Below are 11132 nucleotides of genomic sequence, written 5' to 3' on the forward strand. Positions count from 1 at the left end.
CTAAGGTGTGTAATCTTAGCAAACGGGATATTTTGATTTAGCATGTATCCGTCAGCGCATAACTTCGTAGGTTCATCTTCTGTTTGAAAATCTTTAGCTCCGAAAAATCGATTTAGGCAGATAATATATTCAAATAGAAATAAATACCTTCAAAATTGTTAAAAAGTCATATCACTTAAATTTTCATAACACTTTTTAATTAAAAAACTTGTGGACTATAAATTCATGCACAACATAAAATTTTCCCATTTCGCGGGTAAAAAAGATTTGGTTGAAGATGATTACAAATTTCGTATTAATTTAAGCTATACCGTGCATACAAATAATTTCTAAATTTTGATAATCTTATAGGCCACACATATACGACTTAAATCATATACGAATTTGTTCGTGAACAATATACGTAATCTAAAATGTAGGAAAAGCTAGGGAAATAAATAAGATATTTGCGCTTACGTTGGCATTTCTTCGTCTGTGAACTTTCGTTCAAACAGATTGCTACATTAATGCAGTAATCTTTCTCGACTTTGGCTTTTGGAGTTTCTATATTCTCACTTCCTTGCTTATTTTTATTTTCGTATTCTACTTTTGCTTGTTTAAGGATCTGTGTTTTCACTCCCGTTATCGCGAATTTTTTCATTTTCTTCATGTCCGTATTTTTCTTCTTGGATATCTCCTGCGATTTTCCCTAAACTATTTTCGTTTTGCACATTGCTTATTTTGGTGTTCACTTTGGGTTTACTATTGCGGCGACTCCTTCGACTACGTCTCGTAGACCTGCGGGCAGTACGGCCTGGCGTCGGTTGCATTTCGCTTGCCAAAATTAAATAGCAATTTTTTTTTAAAATTGTTTCTTTAGTGCATTTGAGAGCACTGGAACGTGGCGTCTGTTGCATTTGTTTAACGGCATTTAAATGCTTAATATCCGCATCTTCATTTAAAATTAGCGATATTGAAAACCATTTGAGCACTGCGGCATGGCGCCTGTTGTATTTGAGTCTGTTTTTTCTCTTAAGTTTCTGGAAGGTTGCTTAGTTTTATATAAAACTGATTTTATTGATTTCATTTTTATATAAATTATATATGTGCTTACCTCCACTATTTCAAATATAATTTTCCCAAAATCTTCGACACAATTCTTTTGAAATCAAACATAAAATGATTTACACAATTTAAGTCCTTTTTGTAGAAGTGTGAATTATTAATCGTTCTTTTCTTCTTCTTAAATTGCCTAACCGTTTTTGTCAAATTGCCTGCTAAGCAGCGCTTAGGGTTGCCAATTTACTTATTGTTCTCTCAACAATGTGATTATTGAATAAAAAACATAAAAAGAAAATCAAATTAAGAATTAACTAGTGACAGCAGATATAAGCGATAAAAGATTTGGGGGGATACCACAATGATTCGTTCATAGTTTAGGAATGTAACTTCAACTTTGCTGTTTTTTAAGAAACTTTCTTGTAATTGGCAAATCGCATATTTATGAACGTGTATCGTGCATTCTCAATCGCGAATTTTATTTGTTGGCATGAAGTCGAGAAATCATTATGTTAATCTCCATAATCTGCTTTAATTCTATGGCAACCTCGAAAGTCTATTTTTGTATTAATTGCTCTATAACTTAAAAATTATCATCCAAAGACTACTTTTGTGGAGCAGCTATAATTTAACTCAACAATATAGAAATAATATATAGTGGTATATACTCAATTCAATCAAAAAATATATTGAATCAGTAAACCACGCACTTTTCACAGGAACATATCGTACAAATTTTTTCTCTATGCATTCATAACTTCTGATCTTTCATCATATCTGAATATACGAAATGCGGTCTTGGTTCATAAGCTGGTTTATATTTGTACTCCGAAATATCTATTTAAGAAAATCCGGTCTGTCAGATTCAGACATACGATGAATTTGATTCTTCCAGGCCATAAGTATTTAAGACCATAAAAACTATTTTTTATTAACGCTGTAAAGCTATGATATTCGCTACAGCCTAATATCAAGGCTGTCGTTACTGCGTATAGGGTGAAAGTAACAATCAGAAAATGTCCTACTCTTTAGTGGAATGAATAATTATGCAATTATCTCTAACTTCTTTTGCACTGAAGAATTGTTCGAGTTGTATCCTAGTACTCTACCTACTATTTTTTGTTAATTATTTGTGACCTTATATGAATGTATTTTAATTCTATTTAATGGTAATTAATAATTATTTTAGTTAATTTAATTGTAATTGTAAAAAAGTTGTATTGATTTGAAAAATTGCATTTATAGATAAAACCTTCGATTTTTTGAGTTTGATGATCTTGAGGTAAAGAAGAAATTGTAGTTGTTTTCAAACTGTAAATTAAACTATGTAGTGATTTAGCTAAGCAGCGTAGACGATAGTGGATAAAAAGACCCTATACAGCTGAACGATTATCGGTACTCCAGAAACAATAAATTAAGCACCGAGTCTCCATTGCACTGCAAACGTTCGATGAATTCAAAATATTCGTCGTAGTCGATGTAAAAGAAGCTAAGAAAATCTTAGCTAATTCAACATATACTTATCATTAACATATGGAAGCTGTCATGCAAGAAAATTTGTTGATTACAACACATTACTGGTAAAATAATAGAATGCGCTGTCGAATTTTATTCGGTGTGAATGTTTATCCAATTTTCGCAAAGTAATTAAATGTAAAATAAACTACTTTTTGCTATCGAAGCAGCAGTAAACAAATCAAAGAAAAACTGATTTCACTAAAGAAAGGAAAAACAAAAAAGGAAAGAACGCAATGTCTTTGTATTCCTGGCATTAGTCAAGGTGTTAGTGTAATAATATAATAAAATAAATAAAAACTTAGATAGAGATAATTGCATTAGTCGATTCGCCAACATATTAGGTAGAAATTTATGTGCAATGGGTTCGGACACTGAGCGTTTATTTAATTCATCGCTTGAGAATGAGTAATAACAAATAATGATGTCATCTCAGTAGCCACAAATAACGATGACGCACTTTCCTTGCCTGAACCTTCAACCAGTATAGTTTTTTTAGCCTTCAATTTGCCAGGTAAATATCATTAAGATGTTCATCATCATTTAGAATCTACTTACAGTATTGTTTTCATTCAAGGAATTACATTTTGAAATATGTTATATCAAACTTGAATCTACGTCTGCAAATACAATATCAGCAAGTGTCAGCAACAATCTCCTGAAGTACAAGTAAGTAAATCTGAAGGAAAACAACAAATGTTGTCCATGAGATCTGTACTTATATTTATATATAGGTACGTGCGAGTTTTCCCTCACCTAAGAGTTTTTTTTGAAAGGCAATTTCAAAGATAAAATATTCATAATTTACTCATACTATGAAGAATGAATGAAGAATGAAGAATATAGAAAACGCTTTCGGCATTCTACTCATCTTTTCAATAGGTCGGTTTCTTTACATACATAATAAAAGCAAAACGAAATGATTTCTTAGTAAATGCTTAGTGGAGAATCTTAAATAATAAATTAAACACCAGATTTTTAGGAAATAAGAATAATAATTATTATTATTATTATGCTAGAATAATCCTTTTCCTTTAAAGTTGTAATATTGGGTTCTTTCTTTTTTGTTACCGAAAAATTTTGGTTTGTTAATGATTATTATTAGAACATAGAAAGAAAACTTAGGGCGTACAGATATTAGTTTTCTCATTCCTTATCACTCATTTTTTGTTATGTTTACGGACACATTTGCACAAAATTTAGTAAACCATGGTATTTTCATTGTATTACGTTAAACTTTGAAACCATAACATTTCTGTGTAAAAATTGTTGATAGCACGCACTTTGATCATGACCTGGAGGTGATTAACGACAATATGAATAATGAAGAAAAAAGAACAAAAAAGTAAGTTCACTTTATTTTACTTTAATGTTAGTGTCCTACTGGACGTAACAAAGCTGACACTTTGAGTATGGGCACTGAAGCTTTGAAAGACTTTTTCTTTTAAAAACCTCTTTCACTTTTTATTCTTAATATTTTCCATTTTTTGTTTTGTTTTTTCTGTTGTTTTAAAAAAATGAAGTCTGGTACCTAAATAATATGTTTCATGTAGAAGTAAATAAAGCTTTTGCACACTATGAAACGTCATATAAATATTCAATTCAATCTAATTTTTTAAACAATGTTGTTGTGATGCCGTCGATAGAATGCTTTGACCACATTTGTACAAATATGGACAAATATTTGTTACAATAACAATTTTGAAATGTGCACTTTTCGAAGTGTGGAGAAATTTACGTGTAATTATTATTTACGTGCATGTATATATTATTTACTAAAATGCCAGCATCAATCCAAAAAATTTATGTAAACAACAATATAAAATACACAATAACACATTATAACACATGAATAATAATAATTCGATGCCGCCAATAGAATTCGAATTCTTATAATGATAAAAAATTAACAATACAGACTCACGTGACTAGAAAGCCGATGGAAATTTAACGCAGATAAAAAATGTCACTTGTTATTCTCCAATTTTTGTTACAAAGTTGAAGAATATCTTTCAATTTTTATTCTTATTATATTTTCTTAGTTTTTTTACTTTTGTTTTATATAAATTCTCTTTTTTTCAATTTTCGGGTTTCATTATTTACTTCGCAAATAAGTTTACTTGCACTCATTAACTCGTAAGAAATTTCTTTGAATTAAAGAGCAAGTAAAAGAAAAATTAAACAATTCATAAAAAAGAAGAAAAAAGTAGTCCTATTTGTAGATATCATATGTTATATTCTGTTAATCCTGCCGCTTGTTCTTAACTCAGAAGTAATGGAAATATGAAAAAAGAAAATCGTGATATGTAGAAAAGCAAGAAGACTATTTTACAAAACAACTGGAATCAAATTCAGACCGCATCGATGAAACCGAACTTGGTGGTGATTACTTACTTCGCCGTAGAAACACTCCTCAAGCATTGTTGACGTACAAAGCGACACGCATTAAATCCATACGGGCAGCTTTAAAATTGGCCACGTTCGGCGATACGACTGCTCTTATGCATCGCGATGTGGCTTTGAATCGATCTGCCGTTTATTTAGTAATTAATATAGTTTTACAATAATATGTGCTTAGGATTTTATTTCACTTAAGTTGTTGCACAAGCCCTCCACTTGAATAGTTATTTCATATCATTATTATATCCTACATCGCTTGTGGTATAAGTGTATATTAAGTATGTGCGGTGAACGCTATTGAAAATGGTTCGGACCGGACGGCTTTTTCGAACATTCTCCAGTCTTAATTCTACCAATCTATATAGAAACTTCTTTTTCTGTTCAATTTGTCGAATGTTTGATAATCCTCCTTTAAGAAAAGAATCAAAGAAAAGTCGCTTTACTTTACTCTTTCATAGATAATATAAAGCACACAAAAATTCGTGAAAACGTCGCTCACTTCAATCGTGTTTGAAAAGTTTGGATCTAATTTAAATCTAGTTATGTATAAAGATGGTCGTCAAAAATTGGACAAAAATAATTGATTCTCAGTTTATTGTTTTCCAAACTAGTTTTCCTGTTTTAATGTTGGAATAAAGGGCTAATGTCTTTATCTGAACGCACTTGACGCTCATCGCGCTCACATTTTTGCACATATCTAATAGCTCGATAAATTTTAAAGGTATCAAAGCTTAGTTTAATGAACATTTGGTCTTCTCGTAACAAGTCCTACATCATGACCCGCTGAGTAATAATATGTTCTTATTCGTACTCTACATCGCTTGTGATAGAAGAGCATATTAAGTTTGTGTGGATGCATACAACACCCAGAAGAACATGAGATGGACCTATCTTTGATTATACCAGTCGATTCAAAGTGCATTCTGATGTTCATCCTACAGAACGGAATTTGTGATATATATTGATTACAAATACGATTTGATATGGTGAAGTGTTTTCGCCCAAGGAAGAATGATTCGCACCGGACCAGTCTCGCTACCATTTCCCATATAACGTGTTATTTTGAAAAGTCGTTGTATGAATATCTTTAGGGCGGCGTAAGGTATTTAATAATGTGCCGTGGCCCACTATAATGTTTCCAGTTGAGGGTTTTTTTGTTTTGAATGAGTATATTATACGTTAGAAGCTGCATAAGCTTGGTTAGCATCTATATAATTCCAATTCGATTTATCGTGCCTCTTCGTCTGACTTCACTTCAATTGTTCAAGATTTCGACTTTGCCATATGTATCCTGATGGCCGCAAATGTTATTCGAAAGTGCGCGTGACCACACAAGCAGGTCTACAAATTTAAAAGTTAATACAACTAAGTCCTAGGATCATCTAAGAATCGAAGTGAACAAAGTTTTTTTCGAATAGCTGACTCACCCATCGTAATTAATAAAATATTTTGTACATTTTCTTTATCGGTAAGGAGTGGGAAGTATAAAAGATTCGCTCTAGGATGCGTACAATTTCTTTACTTATTTTACTTTCGTTAGACAGAGTGTAGTTTAAGATCATCGGCATGATACACGATAACGTCGTTTGTTTAATTTTTCACTTTTCCACTTTGTAGCACATTGAAACGCAAATACAACCGTATGTAGTCAGAATATTAATGGCGATTTTGCTTTTGAAAAGCATAATGCCGGCTATTGTGAGTTTATTTATATGACTATGGTCGGGCAAATATGGCAGATGGCTCATTCTCTTGACTACATTTAGTGGTAATAAAAACATGAAGAAATTTTCCCTTCTTACCTTTCTTAATCGTAACATTTTTGCATGTAATTTAATTGGCAGAATTATTGCTACAGTTTTAATTTATATCTTTTCAAAAGATATTATAAATCCGTGGTTGTTTTTTTCTTCTTTGCTCAGTACCATCATGAGCGGTCGCACATGTGGCTTAATCTTTGGAATTTACTATTACATGCAGGATATAGCTAAAGCAATATACCGAGCTCTAAGTTAAATTTTGTAGGAATAAATATCTAAATCTAAATGATGAATTTGTTTCTTTTCAGAATGGTTTTGAATGAGGCTAGCAATGTTGGCAATGTTTTAACTGGTTATATAAATGAAGTCACTAATGCAATTACCGTTTTCAGCATATCTAGTACGTTGCTATTTTGAGCCCAGTTATATGTTTATGCATTTGTAGTGGAAAGTCTAAAGCCAGAATAAATTGTGACCGCAGGGAATGTAAATACTCATAATTTAATAAAAATTGAAATTCTTTTGAAAATTTTATTTAAAAAAATTTTTTCCTAGTTTAAAATTCGTGAACTCTTTCGCCTTGATTTGGTTAAGGGCTTGGTGCGAACGTGTATGAAGCGTCGTCCTAATTATGAAGCATGATTTTTGGTTAACAATGATGGCCTTAACTTTGGCTTTATTTGTAATAGGTGCGCGCTTTGCATAATAAAGACACAATTCGATTTTTTTCTCAAATGATTTGTATTACAGCGGACGACGACAATGTTTCTTATTTGCTCGTAAGAATCAATTTCAAAGGACTTTAAAAGATTACACACGTTGTGGGCAGTACTACTGGAATATATTTCTTGAGAAGAGCAGGTGCTACAGAGTTTAAAAGCGATTTTTTTCTTTATTTTTTAATTTTTACTTATCTTTCTTTGTTAAGGTTCTCAAATTTTCTATTGTTAGAATGGCTTCAATCTCTTTGGCCAGATGTGTTTTGCAAATCACTGTTCGAGCTACCGCACTATATTGATGGGAATTATACTTAGGCTTAACTTTAGCCCTTATGCGTGCAGCTATATGTCCAATGTGGCTGGCCATATTATCACATGTAGCTCCGTCCACCGAAGAGGGTGAGTAAAGATTTGAAAGAAAAAGACAATTATGAATTCTTTCGCTTTAGGAAAAATCTATGCTTCTACCACTTCAGTGGAATCTTTGTCGCCGCTAATATCCTCACCTTTGTGTACGACAGTATGTAACGCTACATTGTCGTATTATCCTGGCGTATTTAATTCCCTTAGTGCCGATTTATATATGCGACGTTACACCTTCATTGCGTAAGTCAAATGCCCACAATCTCAGCACGTTGGGCCAAATAAGCTAGATGTCAGGAAGTTCAAAATCAATTTTAATTAACCGCGAATTTGTAGCTGCCACGACAATTGCCAACACTTCATGAGCATGCATGAAAAGATTCTGATTGCATGTATTTCGATTTGGATATAAAAACAAGTAAAAACACTACAGCGGAACACCGTCCACCATTAAACACCATTCAGCAATTCGTTTGATGCAATTTTTCATATAACGACTTTTTAAAATAAGTTGTTCTTTGGGAGTTGGTCGAAAAAGTAGAACGACTCGAAAGCCTTCCACTACAGCGGAACACCGTCCACCATTAAACACCATTCAGCAATTCGTTTGATGCAATTTTTCATATAACGACTTTTTAAAATAAGTTGTTTTTTGGGAATTGGTCGAAAAAGTAGAACGACTCGAAAGCCTTCCATACCGCGCGCCTTTTGTCAAAACATGTCGCTGCACCCAACTTTATCAAAATATCTTCAAAATTTCTATCTGTAGGTTGAACACAAGCATATAAATAGAACGGACGGATAGACAAGCTTGCGTCGATTCAAAAAGTGATTCTGAATCGGTTGGTATAATAAAAGATGAATCGATCCAAACTGTTTCTGGGTGTTCTATAAATATCCACACAAATTCAATGTGTTTTTATAATACAAGTGGTGTGGGCTATAAAAAGGAACATGTTATCAAATGAAGCAAGTTACACTTCCTAGGAATTTTTGGTTATTAACTTGTTGAATAACGTAAGAAGAAGAAGAAGTGAAGCAACTTCATTAATTAACTTTGAACTGCTTATTACAAAGATCTTGTTACGGAAAAATAAGATATTTATGCTTTGAAGCTTTGAAGCTTTAAAAGGATACTCAGTAATGCGCAGACTTATAAGCACAATGAGGGTCAAATACACTTAGATAAGAAAGGGGCTTCGTTTATTCCAACATTAAAAAGGAAAATATGTTTAAAGACATTGAACAACTGAAGGCTAATAATTATTACCCGAAGATTGACGGTCTTCTTTATACATAATAAAATTTCAGTACACACGATGTTCTCGAATTTTCGGATACTTTCTAATATTTACAAAAGAATATAAATTTTTATTTCGCAAACTTTTGGAATCGTTTGGTTGAATTTATGTTAAGAAAATAAATGTCCTTGTAGATTGAGGGAACTAAACCTGTAGAGTGTGCAGAGATTTTTAGAAATAGTTTGTAGCTTCTTTTTTTTTGTAAATGAAATCTAAAACTTAAGCCTTAAAGCAGCTAAACTTATCATTTAATAGACCGAAAAAAAAGAGAGAAGGATTTGATAGTCTTAATTGCTGGTGCCCATTTTATTCTTAGTGCTAGGATTTATTCTCGAAATAAATTATAATAATAATAAGTTTTAAAATACTAGCATCTAAAGCTATCAACTTTATTGAAAACTCTGTCGTACTTGAGATTTGAATCGAGATCCTTTGTGTACTCGGATCGATTGTTTTGAAAAGCAACCATATTTAATTTCCTGAAGCAAGTATTTTAACAATTTGAGCTATTCTATTACTTAAAAAGTTTAACACTTTGCTTAACGCTTTTGCTACACAGTGAAAGCTTAATATTTTAAAAAATGTTGCTTGTAGATAAGCGGATCCACATAACCGAAAATACTCTCATTTTTAAAGAAGCAAAAAAAAAAAAAAAAAAAATGAATCTCGCCTCTATACTATATATATTATTCTCTAAGAAGCAGATTTGTTACTTTAAAAAATTGTTTTTCTATATTCCTCTATATTTTCAGAATCGTTTAAGCAAATTTTTTTATTTTATGTTAACTTATATCGATGATGGTGATAAATTAATTCGTTAACTATTAATGAAACTTTCGTACACCGTATCTTTAATATGATGTAAATATCCTCTTTTTTTATGCAATAAAGACATAGAGAAAAGATGATAATGGACAATAATTCTTAATAAATACATGTCGCAAACGCACAAAATGTTACAAATGAGGATAACGTTCAAATGTAAGTGGACTTTGTCCCATCATCTTTCCATCCATTAGTTATAAATCAAGCTTGATTGTGAATATAATCTACCCATAATAACCAAGTACACTGTTATTTGACGTGTAAAATATATAGAAATTTAAGGTTTGAAGTAAATGTTTCAGATTCGATGTAAGAACGGCAATAAACCATTTACTTAACTTATCAGCTGACTGTTTTGCCGAGTACACTCGTCATAAAAAACGTACAAAATTTTGTGTTATGACGAGTATACTCGTTATAAGTAGTTTAAATTGCAGTTTTAATGCGAAACTCCAGTGTATTCGTAAACGTCAGAATGCTGAGAAATATTTTGAAGCCAAGTGGAAATAAAATGAACAAATAAAGGCTTACAAATAATTATTATACTAAAAGAACTCATACAATATGAATTGTTTTTCGTATTTTTCTGCATATTTTTTTTTATATTTTATATCGAAAAATATCTAGACAACGAGCCGACCAAAAATATAATCGAAGAGACGAGTTTATACGCTCAACAGCAAATAATAACAAAATAAAATAATAAATTATATCCTTATGTTTTTTTTTTCATTCATATGCAAACTATTTATGTTAATTTAAACATATCTGGCGAGTGTACTCCTCATCGTCAAATTCTCGCGACGCAATTTCCAAAGATGTCGAAAGCGTTAACTGATCGATAAAATACAGTAAAGTTTCTGCGTTTTCGGTTAATATCATACGGATCAAAAAAAAATCGTCCCAACTTAAATTCTTAAATATTTTATTTTCTGAAATGTGTAACTGCAGTTAAGCTTAACTTGGCAAAAAATCAATATTTTTCTTCTTTGTTTGGTAAGTAAAAAACAAAACAAGAAAGCGTTATCTTCAAGAGTGAACCTCTGTTTATAGTTTTCAACTTGAACACTTAGTAAAGGTAGCGAGGGTTGTTAAAGCTCAAATTTTGGTTTCTATAAGCCCAATACGAAAATTAAAATCTTTATTAAAAAGAAATTTTACAATATAAATTATATATCATAAATATTAAACAGAATTATCTTTAAAAAACA

At 31.4% G+C, this 11132-nt stretch overlaps 1 long non-coding RNA gene and 1 pseudogene across 1 annotated transcript; one reads left to right on the plus strand and one right to left on the minus strand.

Moving 5' to 3' along the window:
• Nucleotides 1-616: 616 nt before the first annotated feature.
• On the minus strand, nucleotides 617-1263 carry LOC119642141. Its single transcript, XR_005247964.1, has 2 exons — nucleotides 1094-1263; nucleotides 617-1030 (listed from the first exon to the last, which is right to left on the minus strand). It is a non-coding gene; the product is annotated as an uncharacterized LOC119642141 (long non-coding RNA).
• Nucleotides 1264-3147: 1884 nt separating this feature from the next.
• LOC119634507 lies at nucleotides 3148-10263 on the plus strand (annotated as a pseudogene).
• The last annotated feature ends 869 nt before the right edge of the window (nucleotides 10264-11132 follow it).

The sequence above is a fragment of the Glossina fuscipes genome, unplaced genomic scaffold, assembly GCF_014805625.2.
Source record: "Glossina fuscipes isolate IAEA_lab_2018 unplaced genomic scaffold, Yale_Gfus_2 0, whole genome shotgun sequence".
NCBI lineage: Eukaryota > Metazoa > Arthropoda > Insecta > Diptera > Glossinidae > Glossina > Glossina fuscipes.